This window comes from Oncorhynchus mykiss, chromosome 24, assembly GCF_013265735.2.
Source record: "Oncorhynchus mykiss isolate Arlee chromosome 24, USDA_OmykA_1.1, whole genome shotgun sequence".
In the NCBI taxonomy this organism is placed as follows: Eukaryota; Metazoa; Chordata; class Actinopteri; order Salmoniformes; family Salmonidae; genus Oncorhynchus; species Oncorhynchus mykiss.
In genome coordinates, this window is record NC_048588.1 from 26715982 (window position 1) to 26738876 (window position 22895).

General features: G+C 44.4%; 1 protein-coding gene across 2 annotated transcripts in view; it reads left to right on the plus strand.

Annotated features, from left to right (window-relative positions):
* LOC110504090 (chloride channel protein 2) overlaps window positions 1–22895 on the plus strand; it is a 198402-nt gene that overhangs the window by 27051 nt on the left and 148456 nt on the right. The window lies entirely within an intron of this gene.

Sequence of the window (22895 nt, forward strand, 5' to 3'; positions counted from 1 at the left end):
TTTCTGCTGCCAATGACTGGAATGAACTGCAAAAATCACTGAAGCTGGAGACTCATATCTCCCTCACTAGCTTTAAGCACCAGCTGTCAGAGCAGCTCACAGATCACTGCACCTGTACATAGCCCATCCAACTACCTCATCCCCATACTTTATTTATCTTGCTCTTTAGCACCCCAGTATCTCTACTTGCACATTCATCTCCTGCCCATCTATCACTCCAGTGTTGGTATATTCTAATTACTTTGCCACTACGGCCTATTTATTGCCTTACCTCCCTTATCTTACCTCATTTGCACACACTGTATATATACTTTTTCTACTGTATTATTGACTATGTTTGTTTATTCCATGTGTAACTTTGTTTGTGTCGCACTGCTTTGCTTTATCTTGGCCAGATCACAGTTGTAAATGAGAACTTGTTCTCAATTAGCCTACCTGGTTAAATAAAGGCAAAATTTAATAAATAAAAACACACTTCACATACCTTGTAGCCCTCCCGGAAGGGACAGTAACTATGGCCGAGAGCTTTTGAAGCACGAGTACTACAGGCAATGTGTTGGTAGATCTTTGGTAGCGTTTTCCTCAGATTTGCTTAGTTAAAGTCCCAAGCTACAATAAATGCATCCTCAGGATATGTTGTTTCCATTTGGCACAAAGGTCATTGTAGTCTTGACTTTGGTATTATTTTGTGTAGCAATGTTTTCTAGCTAGCCAGTCAGCAAGTCTAGAGAGGGCGAGATCATTGCATTGTGGGTTTTGGAGTAGAATTGAGCTGCAACAGATTTTCAAAAACTATTTTCTACCAACCTTGTTATAATGACAATTGTTTTCACATATTCGTGTTATTTAACGCTTTAGCACTGTTTATCATAGGAATTAGTGGTTTGAGGTGGATTATTCCTTTTATGCAAAGATGGGTCCAAATTGTCAGCCCCTAATAAGGCAGCAAGACCTTCTGTTTCTGTGAGTTACCAAAAAGAAATATCCCTTGACTACCATTTCCCAAGTCACGTGAGGTTGACTATGTGGGACGTCAACTGACAGACTGGCCAAGACCAGTATGACCACAATTTCTTTCAAATAAAAAAACCAGCAGAGATTAAATGCAGATTTTTAAAGCATCACAAATCTGAACTTTTTCAGAAATTATGCTGGAGTCTAAAACTACTTGCGTAGTCAGGGAAGTAGAGGATTTACCCTGCTTCAGTGAATTAACGGTTTTCCAGAATGTCGAGGGATCAGTAACAGTCTGCCATATAGCGCTAAGGAAGTAGTTTGATTTGGCCTGTTTAACGGAGGCAGTGCATCTATTTCTTAATTGCCTAAATAGCTGCCAATCAGCTAAAGAGCCAGTTTGTCTAGCCTTGATTTGTTTTTGTCAAAAGGAGGTCTGAGGGCACCATGGATTTGTTTGGTTTTTGAACCGGAGTTGCTTGAAAGGGCCGTGTTTATCAGCCTGAGTTAAAAATGGATGAGAAATTCAAGAAGCCAAACAAGGTCTGGTATGAGGCTAGTAGAAAAAAGCTCTGAATAATATAGATAATGAAGGAGAGAATGGGGAGAGAATAACATTTTTTAAAAGTTATCTTCGCAATTGTACGAGGGTCGGAGTTCTTTTCAATTTGGTATCTCTAATGCCAGTAATGGGGCAGTGGTCACTGATATAATTTGCAACACCACCACTATCCAAATAGTAATGGGGATGGTTAGTCAGGATAAGGTCAATCAATGAGGATTGAGTTTTTGAAATGAATCCGAGTGGGTTTCATTATTAGCTGAGTCAAGTTGAACTCAAGACAGATATAATTAAACTGATCTGAGGCATGTGTAAGCCAATCAATGTTTAGATGTCGCTAACACAACCAGTACAGATACCCAAAAGGGTTTTAGATAATACCAACAGCCGACTTCGGCTGGGAGTCAGCAGACCGCAGCAATAAATATATTCATATTTTGGCTTATGGACGCTTACAACCAACAGCTCACACATTTTGGGGACAGAGATGTTAAGAGAGCATGTACATAAATAGCCCCACCACCACCTTTGTTTTGTCTATCACATCTGAAAATGTTGTAGTCCGCAATGGCAACGTCCTTATCTTTAATCAAATTATTCAGCCAGGTCTCTTAGAGACCCAGAACGTCTGGGCTAGTGTCATGCACCCAGACATCCATTAGGTCTAGTTTAGCCATTAGGCTTCACACAATTCTCTGTATAAGTCCAAGTCTTCTGAGAGATTTGAAAGTATCCATGGTGACACGAGTCAATAGAACTTGATGGCCTAGCCAATGGGCTTCCTTATTTGATTCAGAGTTGCAGAACTTAGTAGAATTCAGGTAAATGGGCATAAGGTTACTATTGACAGTACCACATGCTTATGAGCACGATAGCTTAATAGAAGACTATTATTGGCATAGGTAGATCTAACAACAGTCGGTTCCTTGTGTGAGCTATCAATGGAAATTCATTTAACAGCCACAGAAATACTATTCGCAATACCCCTATCAGCAAGCTTTGGTGGAATGATATCGCTGCGATTTAATGGGAGAAAATACCTTTTTGAGAAGCTTGATTTGACCAGTCAATGTTTCAGCATTGCCTTGTTGTGTTTGGACAGGATCCAGGCACCCAGATGATTAGGGTGGATCCCACCCACCTTACAGAGCACCCTCTGCTTTCAAAAGGTGTCAGAGTTGTTTAGAAAATGTACACCCGTGGACCTGCAGTAGTCACGTAGCCAGTTGTTGTGAAGTGCTAGTAGCCTGCTGAAACGTTCATTACCTCGACCCAACGACGGCACATGGCCAGAAATGACTTTTTTTTGTGTATGTGTCCAGCAGAGCCTCAATCGGTTCATCAAAATCCTGTTTCTACCATTTCTATTGTAATTGCCGCTGATTGAGTTCCTGCTCAACAAGCTACCTGGTGGCAACATCTGTTCAGCTGAGAAATCATGTATATTGTTGCTAATCCCTCAGGATAGGACTTTTCCTCTTCAGGTCGGGATGTGGTTAAGAAAAACTGCCTAGAGCGTCCAATTGTCAGTCTAATTTTGCCTTAGTTTTCATACTTCCAATCTCATTAATTGGATTCAGGTGTGTGCCTCTCTCCTCGTCCTTTTTCCCGCTTTTGTTTGTTCCTGTACTTTAAAAATGATGTGGATGAAAACAAATGTAACATTCCACTCATTGGAAAACAGACCGTGTGGCTTTAAACGCCCCCTCTCTTTCCGACCACAACATATGATTACACACACACACACAAAATTGCTCATATGATTGCTCACACATACGCCGAGGTCTACACACAGTGCTAGTTACAGTGGAGTGTGTGTGACTGGAGTGCTAACTGGTCTCCTGGATTTGATCCAGTACTGACCCAACAATCACAAACTAAACTCTCACCCATCCCCACCCCAGGCATGTGTGCCAGTAGGATATCTTAGTAACTGCCTCTGAACTTTTTGCTATGAGCCTGCTACTGAGGAAGCTCTGTACTGGAGACACTGTAAATGTGTACGTGTGGTCAGGCCATAACACTTTCCCAATCTCTCAAATATAGTTAAGTACAATCCGAATGGCTAAACATTTGTTGGCCCCCCAGATGGCCCTGTCTTTGTATGACAGGGACACAAGAATGGACTGGGCTAATGGTACTCATTTCAATCATTGATGGTAGTGTGGAGTCATTCCACCCACTCTAACAGACTCATTGGCACAGGGCCACATAATGGGCATAGAGCATTTGGCTGGGTGACACGTGTGTAACCCTCAGTATCCTGTCTCTAGTGGTATTGTCATGGTAACAGTGTTATCCTGTAGAGGTCTGTGTTATGCCTGTCCCTGAATCACTGTCGCTAACTGATGTCATCCTCTGATGTAGAGGCACTGAGGGACCCTCTGGTAACAATTTTTGTGTTGTGGAGGGGGCGGCAAGATTGGCACTAGTTGCTTGTAGTGCTTTGAGAGCACCATTCACCCAGTCCAATACTTATTTTTTGTGGCTAGCCACTGACCTGTCCTTTTCATAGCAGATGGCTGATAATAGCCATCCTTGGCATTTTCCAATTAATTTTATTTGAATGGGACAGACCGGTAGTCCATTTATCAAGTCATCCTTTCATTTTCCTCCCTCCCTCACCACTCATTCTCCAGGGAAAGCATGTGAACGGTGGAAGGGTCTAGCAGAGCAAAGGCGTGGGCACTCATTGGCGTCACTGTAGACTGGTGGGCACCTCAACTCTGTGTGTGTGTGTGTTTCACACGGGAGTGTGTATCTCAGGAGAATTGGTGGCACTGTGTTCCAGGACATTGCGTGCCACCCCGTCCTGCCTGCCTGCCCTGACAAAAGGTTTGATGACGTGGGGACACTGATACTAGAGTGTGGGACTGGTCCTGTTCCCTTATTTTGACCCCATAGTGTGGCCCCTGGGGTGGCTAGTAGGTGGATGATAATACTCATGCCGTTGCAGTCCCTCTGATCTGTCACGCTCTCTTTTGCTCCCCCTCTGCTGCTTTCAGAAGCTGGATATGAGCACGTAGGAGGCATCTCAAATCCCCCCTTCTCTCTCCTCCTTTTTCTGCATCTCTGCTCTATCTCTTCTCTCTCTGTCAGTGTGTTTGTGAGCCAATACTGACTCCCCAGGGGACATGACCAACCCAATAAGCCAGAACAATCTGTCTGCAAACATCCATCAGGGGGCAGAGACTATGTGTGTGTGATCTATGAGACGGTGTTGCAGCATATTTTTTTTTTTACTCTATTCTAGTTCAAGTTGGATCAATATGGACTATCTTAAGCCCCCTACTTGTCTCTCCCTCTGTCCTTCCCTCGCTCCCTGAACATATGCTTGCCTGCCTGTTCTCCCAGTCCCTGTGTACACGGAGCCCTCCCACATTGATCTCTCGAAGTTCTCCACCGCCTCAGCACTTCTGCACCTCCTGCAAGGGAGAGATAGATGGATGGACAGGGAGGGAGGGAGAGAGACACCTGTTGGGGGTTAGCTGTTGCTTGCTTTTCTTGGTTTGGTGTATATCACAGAGCTTATGGATGATATGAATTCTTGGGCGCACACATGAACACTTGACTGAGCACATCTCCGATAGTTTGACCTTGAAAACCACCAGTTTGCCTTTTCGGTGTATGCTTTACTCTGCTGTGTGTTTTAAGTAGGGAGAGGGATCGACCGAAAAGTGCTGAATATATCTAGCTCTCTTTAGATTATCCATCCATCTATCACATGCGGACACACACACACACACACACACACACACACACACACACACACACACACACACACACACCATGTATACTCTGCTCAATACAACCACATTCCTTTACTGCTTCCTTCTTACTCACTTTAGAGATGATTAATGGAGATCAAGTGACTGAGGGATGGAGCGGGGGAAGATGGGAAGAGGAAAGCGTAACTGATTGTGATAGTAGGGTGATTGATAAGAACGGTCCCTGGTGTTGATGATGTTGATCACCATCACATCTCCCTTCCTCTCTGCTACCCCGGTCACCAGTCTGTTGACATGATGGAGAGAGTAGAACACACTTACAGGAGGGAGACTTAATGAAGGAAAGCTACATGAGTGAAGAGAGAAATTGATGGCGGAATAGTTCATTTGGGAGGGATTGAGGTAGTGAGAGAGGAAGAAGTAGAGGGGGGAGGAAGGGAAAGGTGTAACAGTGGTTCTCAATCCTGGTCTTGGGGACTCAAAGGGGTACACATTTGTGTTTTTGCCCTAGCTCTACACACCTGATTCAAATCATCAAAGCCTTTTGATGAGTTGATCATTTGAATCAGCTGTGTAGTGCTAGGGCACAAAAACAAATGTGTACCCCTTTGAGTCCCCAAGACCAGGATTGAGACCCAGTGGTGTAGAGGGTGATAGAAGGGAAGGGGGAAGGGGGGGGGGGAGAAAGAACGTCACTTAATGAAGGAGGAGGGGAGATGTAGTTAGTTTTATTGGGTTCAAAGGCTGCTCTCCTGTTTGATAAACAGACAGAATATCATTTGATCGCTCTCTGTCTAGAATTACCTCATGATCATTAGCCCTCGGAAACATTCACTCCCAGACAAGATGTTTGTGTGTGTGCTTGTATACTGTGACTGTGTGTGCGCTGCGCTAGTCCTCTGAGAGGTTGAGTGAGCTCCATTGATCTCCTGCTGTCCTCATTTAGATGTGTATTAATCCTCTGAGCCAGTAGTCTCTGCAGACCACAATCCAACTCCATTACCACTGCTAGGTAAATGAGTTGGAAAAGAGTTTAGCCCTGTTCTTTAAAGCCAGTAGTCTCTGCAGACCACAATCCAACTCCATTACCACTGCTAGGTAAATGAGTTGGAAAAGAGTTTAGCCCTGTTCTTTAAAGCCAGTAGTCTCTGCAGACCACAATCCAACTCCATTACCACTGCTAGGTAAATGAGTTGGAAAAGAGTTTAGCCCTGTTCTTTAAAGCCAGTAGTCTCTGCAGACCACAATCCAACTCCATTACCACTGCTAGGTAAATGAGTTGGAAAATAGTTTTTAGCCCTGTTCTTTAAAGCCAGTAGTCTCTGCAGACCACAATCCAACTCCATTACCACTGCTAGGTAAATGAGTTGGAGAAGAGTTTAGCCCTGTTCTTTAAAGCCAGTAGTCTCTGCAGACCACAATCCAACTCCATTACCACTGCTAGGTAAATGAGTTGGAAAAGAGTTTAGCCCTGTTCTTTAAAGCCAGTAGTCTCTGCAGACCACAATCCAACTCCATTACCACTGCTAGGTAAATGAGTTGGAGAAGAGTTTAGCCCTGTTCTTTAAAGCCAGATATGAAATATGAAACTGTTGCCCCGACAAGTTTACTTTTTTTTGCAAACAAACCCAGGAGGGACATCATAACGTGCTCTATTTGAGAGACGTTGAGAGGCTTTTGACCGCCAGTATTACTTAGAACAAGCATGTAGGCTACTGTATTATAACAAATTATTTACGTATCGAGTCAGCTATGAAATGTACAGGAGTAAAATGTAATTCTAATTTACATAGACAATATACTGTGGTGCAACGATCAAGCCGTTATCTGCTTGATCTCTTGCAGTGCAAACACTTGTATGGAGAAGTCGACCCTAAGCAAGTATCCTATATGGTTTAATTATAATATTAATTGGCCATCAAAAGGTTGCAATAGTAAACTCAACACCCTAGGGGAAAACAAGCTACAACTCCAGCTAAGTTCGCAAGTAGGAGCACAAACATTTATTTGGCTGTATAGTGCCACACATTTAGCTAGTGGTGTGTGTGGATCTATTAGCTGTTTGGTGGGCAGCTAAATTAGATATAGCTAGCTACCTTGCTAAATGGCTTTACATACAAATAGACGGCATACCAGTAGGTTTCAGGATTGCCATTGGCACTGTCCACCGCAGCATGGCACTAGTGGTCCAGCTAATAAATAAATATATACTGTATATACAGTTGAAGTCGGAAGTTTACATACACTTAGATTGGAGTCATTAAAACTAGTTTTTTTAACCACTCTACAAATTTCTTGTTAACAAACTATAGTTTTATCAAGTTGGTTAGGACATCTACTTTGCATGACACAAGTCATTTTTCCAACAATTGTTTACAGACAGATTATTTCACTTATAATTCACTGTATCACAATTCCAGTGGGTCAGAAGTTTACAAATACTAAGGTGACTGTACCTTTAAACAGCTTGGAAAATTCCAGAAAATTATGTCATGGCTTTAGAAGCTTCTGATAGGCTAATTGACATCATTGGAGGTGCACCTGTGGATGTATTTCAAGGCCTACCTTCAAACTCAGTGCCTCTTTGCTTGACATCATGGGAAAATCAAAAGAAATCAGCCAAGACCTCAGGGAAAAAAATGTAGACCTCAAGTCTGGTTCATCCTTGGGAGCAATTTCCAAAGGCCTGAAGGTACCCACGTTCATCTGTACAAACAATAATACGCAAGTATAAACACCATGGGACCATGCAGCCGTCATACCGCTCAGGAAGGAGACTCGTTCTGTCTCCTAGAGATGAACGTACTTTGGTGCGAAAAGTGCAAATCAATCCCAGAACAACAGCAAAGGACCATGTGACGATGCTGTAGGAAACAGGTACAAAAGTATCTATATCCCACAGTAAAACGAGTTCTACATCAACATGACCTGAAAGGCCGCTCAGCAAGGGAGAAGCCACTGCTCCAAAACCGGCATAAAAAAGCCAGACTTCGGTTTGCAACTGCACATGGGGACAAAGATCGTACTTTTTGGAGAAATGTCCTCTGGTCTGATGAAACGAAAAGATAACTGTTTGGCCATAATGAATGTTATGTTTTGGAGTAAAAAGTGGGAGGATTGCAAGCCGAAGAACTCCATCCCAACCGTGAAGCACATCATGTTTTGGGGGTGCTTTGCTGCAGGAGGGACTGGTGCACTTGACAAAATAGATGGCATCATGAGGAGAGAAATTATTATTATATATTGAAGCAACAGCTCAAGACATGAGTCAGGATGTTAAAGCTTGGTCGCGAATGGGTCTTCCAAATGGACAATGACAACAAAGTCCTCAAGCCATTTTTATAGAATTGACCTCAATTCTATAAACAATTTATGGGCAGAACTGAAAAAGGATCCAACAAGCCTGACTCAAATACACCAGCTCTTTCAGGAGGAATGGGCCAAAATTCACCCAACCTATTGTGGGAAGCGTGTCGAAGGCTACCCGAAACATTTGACTCAAGTTAAACAATTTAAAGGCAATGCTACCAAATACTAATTGAGTGTATGTAAACTTCTGACCTACTGGGAGTGTGTTGAAGTAATTTAAAGCTGAATTAAATCGTTCTCTCTACTATTATTCTGACATTTCACATTCTTAAAATAAAGTGGTGATCCCAACTGACCTATGAAGGGTCATTTTTTTACTATAATTAAATGTCAGGAATTGTGAAAAACTGAGTTTAAATGTATTTGGCTAAGGTGTGTGTGTGTGTGTGTGTGTGTGAATTGCCAGAAACTCAAGCTAGCAACTTGAACAGACCCACCGGTGTTTTCAAATCTGCCGTCATCAGCTGACGGCCAGCCAGTAGCCAATATATGAACCATGACCACATTCATTTGGCTGCTGAATGACACTTTTATTCTGTATCACTCAACTCTCATTTGTAATGGGCCTATTTGTGTTGTTGATGTAGTTGTGGATGGATTGTGTACAAGAACTTATCAATAACATGCATAATAATTACCTGGAGAAATCTGACTGGCAATTTGTAAACAAAGCTACTGTATGGATTAAAATATATATTTTTATCACTTCGAAGTGACACATTGGCAAATTTAAGCTTTCATTAATCCATTTCAACACTTTATTCTATCAATTTCGAGTCAGCTGCAGGCTGGGCTGGGCTAGCCTGACTAATCACATCTGAGAAGGCCTGCACCACAGGGGGATGTCCTGGGAAACAGTCTGTGTGTGTGCGCGCTGTAGAGCATGTCAGAAGACGGTATGGCAGACAGCAGGGGTTTGATGAGATGTGCTCATGAGGTAGTCTTGGTGTGTGTTCAGCATTAAGGTTGTGTCAACTATGTTCTGTGAGGTAAGATTTAGGATACGTCTATGACGTGTGACTGTCATGATGTTACGGTTATCTCTGAAAGTGTATGTAAAGCCCAGTATCCAGCAGTGAGTTCTCTCTTATGTAATGTGTGTCTGTGCAGATACCCCATGCTGCTGGAGTTAGATGTCATGTTATGATTGCCTGCATGAGCGACCACAGCTGGTGAACTCTGATCCCCAGGCCCACCCCTACAGTTGCCCTATAGAACAGATCTACCACAGCTGGTGAACTCTGATCCCCAGGCCCACCCCTACAGTTGCCCTATAGAACAGATCTACCACAGCTGGTGAACTCTGATCCCCAGGCCCACCCCTACAGTTGCCCTATAGAACAGATCTACCACAGCTGGTGAACTCTGATCCCCAGGCCCACCCCTACAGTTGCCCTATAGAACAGATCTACCACAGCTGGTGAACTCTGATCCCCAGGCCCACCCCTACAGTTGCCCTATAGAACAGATCTACCACAGCTGGTGAACTCTGATCCCCAGGCCCACCCCTACAGTTGCCCTATAGAACAGATCTACCACAGCTGGTGAACTCTGATCCCCAGGCCCACCCCTACAGTTGCCCTATAGAACAGATCTACCACAGCTGGTGAACTCTGATCCCCAGGCCCACCCCTACAGTTGCCCTATAGAACAGATCTACCACAGCTGGTGAACTCTGATCCCCAGGCCCACCCCTACAGTTGCCCTATAGAACAGATCTACCACAGCTGGTGAACTCTGATCCCCAGGCCCACCCCTACAGTTGCCCTATAGAACAGATCTACCACAGCTGGTGAACTCTGATCCCCAGGCCCACCCCTACAGTTGCCCTATAGAACAGATCTACCACAGCTGGTGAACTCTGATCCCCAGGCCCACCCCTACAGTTGCCCTATAGAACAGATCTACCACAGCTGGTGAACTCTGATCCCCAGGCCCACCCCTACAGTTGCCCTATAGAACAGATCTACCACAGCTGGTGAACTCTGATCCCCAGGCCCACCCCTACAGTTGCCCTATAGAACAGATCTACCACAGCTGGTGAACTCTGATCCCCAGGCCCACCCCTACAGTTGCCCTATAGAACAGATCTACCACAGCTGGTGAACTCTGATCCCCAGGCCCACCCCTACAGTTGCCCTATAGAACAGATCTACCACAGCTGGTGAACTCTGATCCCCAGGCCCACCCCTACAGTTGCCCTATAGAACAGATCTACCACAGCTGGTGAACTCTGATCCCCAGGCCCACCCCTACAGTTGCCCTATAGAACAGATCTACCACAGCTGGTGAACTCTGATCCCCAGGCCCACCCCTACAGTTGCCCTATAGAACAGATCTACCACAGCTGGTGAACTCTGATCCCCAGGCCCACCCCTACAGTTGCCCTATAGAACAGATCTACCACAGCTGGTGAACTCTGATCCCCAGGCCCACCCCTACAGTTGCCCTATAGAACAGATCTACCACAGCTGGTGAACTCTGATCCCCAGGCCCACCCCTACAGTTGCCCTATAGAACAGATCTACCACAGCTGGTGAACTCTGATCCCCAGGCCCACCCCTACAGTTGCCCTATAGAACAGATCTACCACAGCTGGTGAACTCTGATCCCCAGGCCCACCCCTACAGTTGCCCTATAGAACAGATCTACCACAGCTGGTGAACTCTGATCCCCAGGCCCACCCCTACAGTTGCCCTATAGAACAGATCTACCACAGCTGGTGAACTCTGATCCCCAGGCCCACCCCTACAGTTGCCCTATAGAACAGATCTACCACAGCTGGTGAACTCTGATCCCCAGGCCCACCCCTACAGTTGCCCTATAGAACAGATCTACCACAGCTGGTGAACTCTGATCCCCAGGCCCACCCCTACAGTTGCCCTATAGAACAGATCTACCACAGCTGGTGAACTCTGATCCCCAGGCCCACCCCTACAGTTGCCCTATAGAACAGATCTACCACAGCTGGTGAACTCTGATCCCCAGGCCCACCCCTACAGTTGCCCTATAGAACAGATCTACCACAGCTGGTGAACTCTGATCCCCAGGCCCACCCCTACAGTTGCCCTATAGAACAGATCTACCACAGCTGGTGAACTCTGATCCCCAGGCCCACCCCTACAGTTGCCCTATAGAACAGATCTACCACAGCTGGTGAACTCTGATCCCCAGGCCCACCCCTACAGTTGCCCTATAGAACAGATCTACCACAGCTGGTGAACTCTGATCCCCAGGCCCACCCCTACAGTTGCCCTATAGAACAGATCTACCACAGCTGGTGAACTCTGATCCCCAGGCCCACCCCTACAGTTGCCCTATAGAACAGATCTACCACAGCTGGTGAACTCTGATCCCCAGGCCCACCCCTACAGTTGCCCTATAGAACAGATCTACCACAGCTGGTGAACTCTGATCCCCAGGCCCACCCCTACAGTTGCCCTATAGAACAGATCTACCACAGCTGGTGAACTCTGATCCCCAGGCCCACCCCTACAGTTGCCCTATAGAACAGATCTACCACAGCTGGTGAACTCTGATCCCCAGGCCCACCCCTACAGTTGCCCTATAGAACAGATCTACCACAGCTGGTGAACTCTGATCCCCAGGCCCACCCCTACAGTTGCCCTATAGAACAGATCTACCACAGCTGGTGAACTCTGATCCCCAGGCCCACCCCTACAGTTGCCCTATAGAACAGATCTACCACAGCTGGTGATGGTGTGTGTGTGTATCTGTATCCCAGCGACTTGCCAGTGTATTAAACAGCTTTCTCTAAGCTGATGTTTTCATCCTCGTCACACACTCAACACACTGACTTTCTAATCTTTATCACGAGAGATGAAATTTGAGTTTTCATCCATATCAATAATGTGATCTTCAGTTTACTTTGTACCATTATCACCACAGTCATATCATTGTCTTCTCATCATCATTGACTTCCTCAAGCTCTACTCTTCTTTTCCAAACATCTTCCCCTCATTTTACTTGCATTTTAGGACTCTTCCTCTCTTCCTTCTTCCCCCCCCTCCGTCTCTAATCTCTGTGTAGTGGCTGCAGACTGCAGTGTGTTTGAGTTGTGAAATTGATTGAGTTAATCAAATTTCTTATGATAAAGCTGAGAAAGTTCAACTCTTAAAACAGCCTAAAAGTCACTTGTAGTGTGTTTCGAGTTTCATCGGCAGGCTGTGTGGTTGAGAGAGAGAGCAGGAGACAGCAGGCATTCTGACTGTGCATATGTGTGTTAGAGGCTTCAGATTGTGTACACACTAATTATTTGAGTCTTTGTCAGGGGACAATATTGTCAATAGCAGTGAAGTGAGAGACACATTTGTCACTGCTACATATCTCTTACTCGGCAATATTGTGAGAGAAGCCAGCTCTCTAATCCAGTAGAAAAACTCCTCATTCATTTCTCAGCTTTCTCTCCCCTAGCCACGTACCCCAGCCCTGTGTCTGTCTCTGATCTATAGTAAGGTTAGAGGGCATTTATTAAGATAAGGACCAAACTGGGTGTGGAGGGATGCTTGCTGATGGCTGCAAGTTTACACACATACACTTTCGCTACGGTTGATTTGATATTCTTAGGCTTTATTCCAATACAGAAATTGATACAGGCCTCTCTGGCACCATGCATTAACCCTCCTCTCGCTCTGTCATGCCCCCCTACTCATCCCCTGTCCTCTTCCCCCTCTCAGTAGGTATTGCCACAGCTGTAGGCTCAGTCAGTCAGTGTTGAGGCTGCTGTGGACAGACTGTCCTGTTCTCTACTGCACTGCAACCCTTGGAATGCTGCTGACACTCAGCTTTTGTGTGTGATTCCCTGCTGGTACAGAGTGGTGCCGTGCTGATGCCTTACCACTGTGCCACCCTGCACCAGCGAGCACGTGTGTAAGAACAGTGGAACAGTGTAGTCATCTGTCCACACCCTCTCAGTTCTCATTTCCAAGGACAGGGCCTTTGTCATCTCATTCCTACTTTGTCTAAGTTCAACATTAGGTAGGTAGAGACCCACTACATCAGTTCCTCACAGACCGGTATTGGTGGCAGCCAGACACCCTCTCTCTTTCCATGTCTTACTCTCTCGTTCCAGTAATCAGGCTGGCAGCGTCATGTTCGATCCAAGGGGGAGACGACAGGGCTGAGCGAGACCAGACTCGCGTGGTGGTGGGGTGGGGGGGATAATCTATTTTCCTCTGTATTGTAGTTAGGTTGACAGTGGTGAGGCAGCAGGGCTGTACAGGGGAGGGAACGGTATGACGGTGTTGTCTATGGAAGTAGGGTTGCACGGTATACTTAAACCTCTGTACTATTTCCATACTAGAACATGAAAAACGTTTCGGTACTAGAATTTTTGGTACTTCTGTCATGTGTCTCACGTCATATATGGATTGATATAGAAATTGAAGATATTCTATTGGTTATTTTAGTAGTTCTACCAGTTATCAACATATTGTTCAATGTAAACAAATTAAATAAAACCCATTCTGGGACTTTAGCTAATAAGCTTTCTTTTTTTTGCTGTGGTTTCGGGTATCGGGTTTTGTTATTGAGTCGTTTCGGTTTAGAATATTGTGATCCTAAACCTGGTATCGAAGTCAAAAAGTACAACATCTGGTATCGTGACAACACTGTGGGACTTTCACAAAACCTACAGCACTGGAACAATGCCATACACAACCCCTCTGTGTGCGTGTGTGCTATTTGGCTGCACTGTCCTAGCAGCCCAGTGGGCAGGTGTGGAGACCTACATCATCAATCACTGATATCCCAGTGTTCACACAGCTGCACTCTTTTACTCCCTCTCTCCTCTCTTCCCTTCCTAATGGCAACATTTAACTTCAGCTCACATGGCAAAATGAATTAAAGTTCTGTACATTCTGCCAACTGCTCCAGTCTCTCTCTCTACATTTCTTTTCATTCCCTTCTCCCCTCTTCCTTTCTAGTCCCATCAACCTGCCACCGTTTTCACCCATACCTCCTGCTGAGCTCTCTTGCTCTCTCTCTCCCTATTCTGTCCACCCTTCCTCTACACCTCTTCCTCCCATCTCTCACGTCTCCTTTCTGTTCCATTCATCTATCACTGCTCACCACTGTTTTCACACACAAACCTCCAGTCAAGCTAGCCCTTTCCTTCTCTCCCTCTTTTTTTACATTTGTTTTAGTCCATATGTCTTGTCTGTTTGTCCTGCTATATGCCCATGTTGATGTGGCACACAGAGAGGGGCCCTTGGGTTGGCATGGTACCCTGGCACAAACACCCAAACCTCCGCTCTGGCCCCCTGCGTTCCCCCCTTCTAATGTACACCTCTTAATTTTACATTACCTCTCTCCTATCATCCATCTTTTTTCTCTCTCAACCCACTCTGTCTCTCAATGTACTCCATCCCCTACTCTCTCCCTCTCTTTTTCTCTCTCATTCTACCCCACCCCTTTCTCTTTCTCTCTCGTTCCCATGATAACATAGTGATCTGTTTGTTCGTCCAACACTGACTCTGTCGAGTGGGCCTCCCCTCCCTCTTTCACTTTCCTCTGTCTCACTCTTTCTGTTATTCCTTCTCTCACGTGCTCTGCAGAATCCCATATTGTATTATTTTATTTTGCTTTCTCTTTTTTTTCCTCTCCCCCTCATAGACTTATGCAATCTCTCTCTCTCTCTCACACACTGTTCTACTCCCTAGGAAATCCTCAACCTGTTATTATGGAGTCATGTTAAGGAAGGTCACTGATAGAGGAAAACACACATCTCAGACTCTCTCTTTCAGACTCCCTTTTCTCTTTCAATATCCCTTTTTCTTGACACTCAGATAAGAGGGCACACTTATCTCTTGTCTGCTTTTTCTTTCACTCAGTCTCACACTCATTTAGTATTTTATTAGGATCTCCATTAGCTGTTGCAAAAGAAGCAACTACTCTTCCTGGGGTCCACACAAAATATGAAACATTACATAATACAGAACATTAATAGACAACTCAAGGACAGAAATATATATTTTACAGAAGGCACATGTAGCCTACATATCAATACGTACACAAACTATCTAGGCCAAATAGGAAAGAGGCGTTGTGCTGTTTCTGTTTATTTGAGCAATATGAGATGGAAGTTCCATGCAATAATGGCTTTATATAATACTGTACTCTTTCTTGAATTTATTCTGGATTTTGGGATTACTAAAAGACCCCTGGTGGAATGTCAGTGTTCTGCCATGGCCAGCGAAGAGCCCGGATCTCAATCCCATTGAGCATGTCTGGGACCTGTTGGATCGGAGGGTGAGGGCTAGGGCCATTCCCCCTAGAAATGTCCGGGAACTTGCAGGTGCCTTGTTGGAAGAGTGGGGTAACATCTCGCAGCAAGAACGGGCAAATCTGGTGTAGTCCATGAGGAGGAGATGCACTGCAGTACTTAATGCAGCTGGTGGCCACACCAGATAATGACCGTTACTTTTGAGTTTGACCCCCCCCTTTGTTCAGGGAGACATTATTCAATTTCTGTTAGTAACATGTCTGTGGAAGGAGATAAGGTGGTTTATTCTGTCACTGTGTGTTACTGTCACACACACACTCCACTTGAGCGCGGCCTAAGACACCTAACTCTGGCACAACAGACTCTCTGTTTTCACTATTACTCGCTTACTCACACGAACACACACGCACTGATTCTTTCTAGAATACACACTCGCTCTTTCTCTTTCTGTCTCCCGCTCTTCCTGTCATATATATATACACTTAAACTATGACAGACAAAATGAGAAAAAAAATCCAGAAAATCACATTGTAGGATTTTTTATGAATTTATTTGCAAATTATGGTGGAAAATAAGTATTTGGTCAATAACAAAAGTTTATCTCAATACTTTGTTATATACCCTTTGTTGGCAATGACAACTGCTGTTGCTGGGCAACACAGACTTTCAACTCCCTCCAAAGATTTTCTATGGGGTTGAGATCTGGCTAGGCCACTCCAGGACCTTGAAATGCTTCTTACAAAGCCACTCCTTCGTTGCCCGGGCAGTGTGTTTGGGATCATTGTCATGCTGAAAGACCCAGCCACGTTTCATCTTCAATGCCCTTGCTGATTGAAGGAGGTTTTCACTCAAAATCTTGCGATACATGGCCCCATTCATTCTTTCCTTTACACGGATCAGTCGTCCTGGTCCCTTTGCAGAAAAACAGCCCCAAAGCATGATGTTTCCACCCCCATGCTTCACAGTTTTTACCAAAAAGTTATATTTTGGTTTCATCTGACCATATGACATTCTCCCAATCTTCTTCCTGATCATCCAAATGCTCTCTAGCAAACTTCAGATGGGCCTGGACATGTACTGGCTTAAGCAGGGGGACACGTCTGGCACTGCAGGATTTGAGTCCCTGGCGGCGTAGTGTGTTACTGATGGTAGGCTTTGTTACTTTGGTCCCAGCTCTCTGCAGGTCATTCACTAGGTCCCCCCGTGGGGTCAAAATGATCACAAGAACGGTGAGCAAAAATCCCAGAACCACACGGGGGGACCTAGTGAATGACCTGCAGAGAGCTGTGAGATCTTGCGTGGAGCCCCAGATCGAGGGAGATTATCAGTGGTCTTGTTTGTCTTCCATTTCCTAATAATTGCTCCCACAGTTGATTTCTTCAAACCAAGCTGCTTACCTATTGCAGATTCAGTCTTCCCAGCCTGGTGCAGGTCTACAATTTTGTTTCTGGTGTCCTTTGACAGCTCTTTGGTCTTGGCCATAGTGGAGTTTGGAGTGTGACTGTTTGAGGTTGTGGACAGGTGTTTTTTATACTGATAACAAGTTCAAACAGGTGCCATTAATACAGGTAACGAGTGGAGGACAGAGGAGCCTCTTAAAGAAGAAGTTACAGGTCTGTGAGAGCCAGAAATCTTGCTTGTTTGTAGGCGACCAAATACTTATTTTCCACCATAATTTGCAAATAAATTCATTTAAAAATCCGACAATGTGATTTTCTGGATTTTTTTTCTCATTTTGTCTGTCATAGTTGAAGTGTACCTATGATGAAAATTACAGGGCTCTCTCATCTTTTTAAGTCGGAGAACTTGCACAATTGGTGGCTGACTAAATACTTTTTTGCCCCACTGTATGAGGTTACAGTCTCAATCTCATTGACCTGACAGGTGGTGATAGGTTGAGGTCTTTTTGAGGAAAAGCTTCAATTGACACAAGTTATGTTGAACAGTATAATAAACAGCTTGCAAGTTCTGGAAAGCTTTAGTGAGAGATGAGGCACAACAATAAATAACAGTATCGGCATAAAAGTGAAGTTGCTCATTTTACGTTTGTGAATAATACAAGACAGCTGAGAAGACAAAGTGCGAGATAATTCATGGTTAACTCTGAACCTGTGGAATGGGGCATGTTTGTTTACTATTTGGAAAAAAAGATTATGAAAGAATTCAGGCAGTTCCACATCAGGAATAAGCTCAATCTTGCGCCAGTCAAAATAAAAATAAAAAAAATAAAACAAATCATGAAAGAAAGCCAAGAAAGCCAACAATATGTCTCTTATGAATAAAGCGTGGGTTTGTGTTAGAAACCTTTAGTATTTCTAACAGCAACCCCAGCACAATGGTCACTTAAATATTCTGTGGTTCGTGGTTTTTGTAATGATTTATGTGGAACGTTTGTGTGTAGCGAAGGTAACTCAGCTAAGCACTCACTTTCGTGTGTGCTTTGCTAGACTAGTCAAGGACCATATCACCTCCACCCTACCTGACACCCTAGAGCCACCCTAATTTGCTTACCGCCCCAATAGGTCCACAGACAACGCAATCACACTGCCCTAACCCATCTGGACAAGAGGAATACCTAGGTAAGAATGCTGTTCATAGACTACAGCTATTAACACCATAGTACCCTCCAAACTAGTCATTAAGCTCGAGACCCTGGGTCTCGACCCCACCCTGTGCAACTGGGTCCTGGACTTCCTGACGGGCCGCCCCCAGGTGGTGAGGGTAGTGCCGTGTCTATGCCGGATTAAGTGATATGACATGCTATTCTTTAAAATAATTTCTCTGTCATTTAATATTACCTGATTGAGCTAATCATGTACATGTAATTAACTAGAGTCGGGCACCACAAAATAATATTTATAGAGCTGTTATCTTCCGAATAAACTCTTAAAGACCAATTAATATTTTACATCAATAGCAGTCAATATTAATCGTCAACTTAATTCAGTCTCATCTAAAAGTGGTAAATTCTTAGTTATCTGCACGAACCCTGGCTAACCAAGTTGAATCAGCAATACAACATTTGGTTTAATTATTTATTTACTAAATTATTTATTTACTAATTACACATACACATAATTAAATCATAACTTGATTACAAATTACGTCATAAAGGAAAACGTCCCTAGCGGGCGGAACAGATATGGCAGCTTGTTACACAAAAGAAAAGGGGCTGGGTTTGAGTTAAAGAGCGGGAAGACTGAGGAACAAAGGGAGAAGCTGTGCTATCGTAAATACAGTATCTTATGCATTCTAAATTACCGCCCATTTGGAAAAGGAAAATGCAATAAATATTTACTCTGAGCTGTGCTTCGGTAGGTTGGTGGTAGATGGAAGGCCATGTTGCCCAACCGAGTCCTTTGAAGAATGTCTCTGCTGGTAATTGAATACATTGTAGTAATGTCGTTGTGTGGTAGACGGGATTCTCTGTCTGTTCCTTCCTAACCCTCGTTTGCAGTGGTTGTTGCTAACTCAACGGCTAGGAGGTATCACTTCTGTAGTGAATAAGAGTTCAAAGTTCATACCATTTGCAACCAAAGCTCACGCTGATGTTGGCTTCGTTCTGTAGTTATTATCTGAACCATTCTGACATCGGACCGTTGTCCTCATGTCCTCGGAACAGGAGGTATTGTCATCAACGGCTTATATAGGAAGGGAGAGGAGGGCGTGTTTGAAAAGTTTTATAGCCCATGTCCCTTCACAGGGTCAGGCCACTGATTTGAAAACCCAAATATCACATTTTAGAAGCTAAAATCACATTTCATCCCATCACAAATAATTTCATATTCAAACATTTAAATTGAACAACAATTCCATGTGAATCCGATAACTCTGAAATGTAGACTTTCCACTGTAGAGTTTGTCATCTTATCATTGATGAGAATGTCTCAGATGACAACCGAACTGACATCATATTCATTAAAGTGGCTAGTGATACATTTATTACATACATTTTTCATTATTAAAGTGGCTAGAGATGAGACAGTATGTTGGCAGCAGCCACTCAATGTTAGTGATGGCTATTTAACAGTCTGATGGCCTTGAGATAGAAGCTGTTTTTCAGTCTCTCGGTCCCTGCTTTGATGCACCTGTACTGACCTCGCCTTCTGGTTGATAGCGGGATGAACAGGCAGTGGCTTGGGTGGTTGTTGTCCTTGATGATCTTTTTGGCATTCCTGTGTCATCGGAACTTGTAGGTGTCCTGGAGGGCAGATAGTTTGCCCCTGGTGATGTGTTGTGCAGACCTCACTACCCTCTGGAGAGCCTTACGGTTGTGGGCAGAGCAGTTGCCGTACCAGGCGGTGATACAGCCCGACAAGATGCTATCGATTGTGCATCTGTAAAAGTTTGAGTGTTTTTGGTGACAAGCCAAATTTATTCAGCCTCCTGAGGTTGAAGAGACGCTGCTGCGCCTTCTTCACCACGCTGTCTGTGTGGGTGGACCATTTCAGTTTGTCAGTGATGTGTACGCCGAGGAACTTAAAACTTTGCACGTTCTCCACTACTGTTACGTCGATGTGGATAGGGGGGTGCTCCCTCTGCTGGTTCCTGAAGTCCACGATCATCTCTTTTGTTTTGTTGACATTGAGAGTGAGGTTATTTTCCTGACACCACACTCCGAGGGCCCTCACATCCTCCCTGTAGGCCGTCTCGTCGTTGTTGGAAATCAAGTCTACCGCTGTAGTGTCGTCTGCAAAATAGATGATTGAGTTGGAGGCGTGCATGGCCACGCAGTCATGGGTGAACAGAGTACAGGAGAGGGCTGAGAACGCACCCTGGTGGGGCCCCAGTGTTGAGGATCAACGGGGTGGAGATGTTGTTACCTACTGTCATGATGTTGGCCTGGGGGTAGGTTTATGACAGTCATTTCCCCCATTTTCCTCTCTCTACCCTACTGATGTTACGTTTGCAAAACCCTTGGTTAACATAGAGATTCTGGGAACATCAGAAGGTGGGGGGAAATTAACTATATTCTGGTAATCCGACCAGAACATATGCGGTGGTACTTAAACATGCCACTTTATACAATGTTTACATACCCTACATTACTCTTTTCATATGTATATACTGTACTCTATACCATCTACTGCATCTTCCCTATGCTGTTCGGCCAGCGGTTATTCATGTATTTATATGTACATATTCTTATAAATTCCTTTACACTTGTGTGTATAAGGTAGTTGTTGTGAAATTGTTAGATTAGATTACTTGTTAGATATTACTGCATGGTCAGAACTAGAAGCACAAGCATTTCGCTACACTCGCATTAACATCTGCTAACCATGTGTATGTGACAAATACATTTGATTTTGATTTGATCAATCTGGGTAGATTTCTCTGGAGATTTGGGCGGGTGGGTGAGTTAATCAACTGGGTAAGATTAATTTAAAATCATCAGACACCGGCTTCAACCAGTGTTGATGTGCCCCCGTCTGTCTGTAATTAAAATAATATGAAAATCGTGCCGTCTGGTTTGCTTCATAAAGGGACTTTGATTTATTACATTTACTTTTACTTTGTACTTTTACTCAAGTATGACAACAGTACTTTTTCTACCGCTGTACTTAAATACATTTAAAGCCAGGTACTTTTAGACTACTACTGAAGTAATATTTGAATGGGTACATTTTATTTGAGTCATTTCCTGTTAATGTGTCACTCACTCAAGTATGACAATTTAGTACTTTTCCACCGCTGTCTGTTTTTCAGTCTGGAGGGTCATGCCAATAGAAATCAATGGTCGTCCAGCCTACTGCCAAGAAGCGGGGTCCAAGTATACCACAGGACAATGGGAAAATACATCTGATTCATTTTTTATGCCCTTGCTTTGTGTAATGAGTGTCTGTGTGTGGGTGGGATAAGGGATGTTTTTTATGGGAGATGAGATTAAAGTGAAGGTCCTCTTATGTGTGCATTTATGACCGTGTCTGTGATAATGTCTGTGTGTGTGAAGTGACTGATGTCGTGACCTGTACTTGTGTTGTGGATATGTGAGTGTGTAAAGGTGAGGAGTGAGGGCGTTGGCTTCAGAAGCCTTGCGGCAGACTCCGATGACCCCTGACCTCTATCCCATACCCTAGGAGGAGGTCCTGTCAGTCGGGTAAAACACCCAGAGTCAGCACAACTAGCTTGGCTGGCACACTCTCTCTGTCTGAGTGAAAATCCCCAACCCTGTTTCTTTCTCTCCCTCCCACTTTCATATATACATTACTATCTGTCCTTCAGTCAGTTGTTCTGGCCGATACAGTCCTATACACTGTAGATAGGGTCAGTTGTTCTGGCTGATACAGTCCTATACACTGTAGATGGGGTCAGTTGTTCTGGCTGATACAGTCCTATACACTGTAGATGGGGTCAGTTGTTCTGGCTGATACAGTCCTATACACTGTAGATGGGGTCAGTTGTTCTGGCTGATACAGTCCTATACACTGTAGATAGGGTCAGTTGTTCTGGCTGATACAGTCCTATACACTGTAGATAGGGTCAGTTGTTCTGGCTGATACAGTACTATACATGGACCATCTACATAGACCATACTTAGACTGTCATTGTAATGTGCCGTTGGGACCCATTCATTCAACAAGATGTCTAGAAATGTCCTCTACAGTATGTGTAAGTAAACTAGTGTTGTAGTAGGTAGGGTTGTCTAGTGTGAGACCCAGTCCTTGCTGTAAGAACATGGCATGTCTTTTATATGTTTGTGTCACACAGGAGGCTGCTGAGGGGAGGACGGCTCATAATAATGGCTGGAATGGAGTGAATGGAATGGCCTCAACCACATGGAAACCATGTATTTGATGTGTTCGCTTCCGTTTCAGCCATTTCTACGAGCTGTTCTCCCCAATTAAGGTGTCACCGGCCGCCTGTGTGTGTTACCTACTGCTCTCCCTTAACCCTGTCTGTGTGTTCTTCCAGATGTATGGTCGCTACACACAGGAGTTGGTACTGCTCTCCCTTAACCCTTTCTGTGTGTTCTTCCAGATGTATGGTCGCTACACACAGGAGTTGGTACTGCTCTCCCTTAACCCTTTCTGTGTGT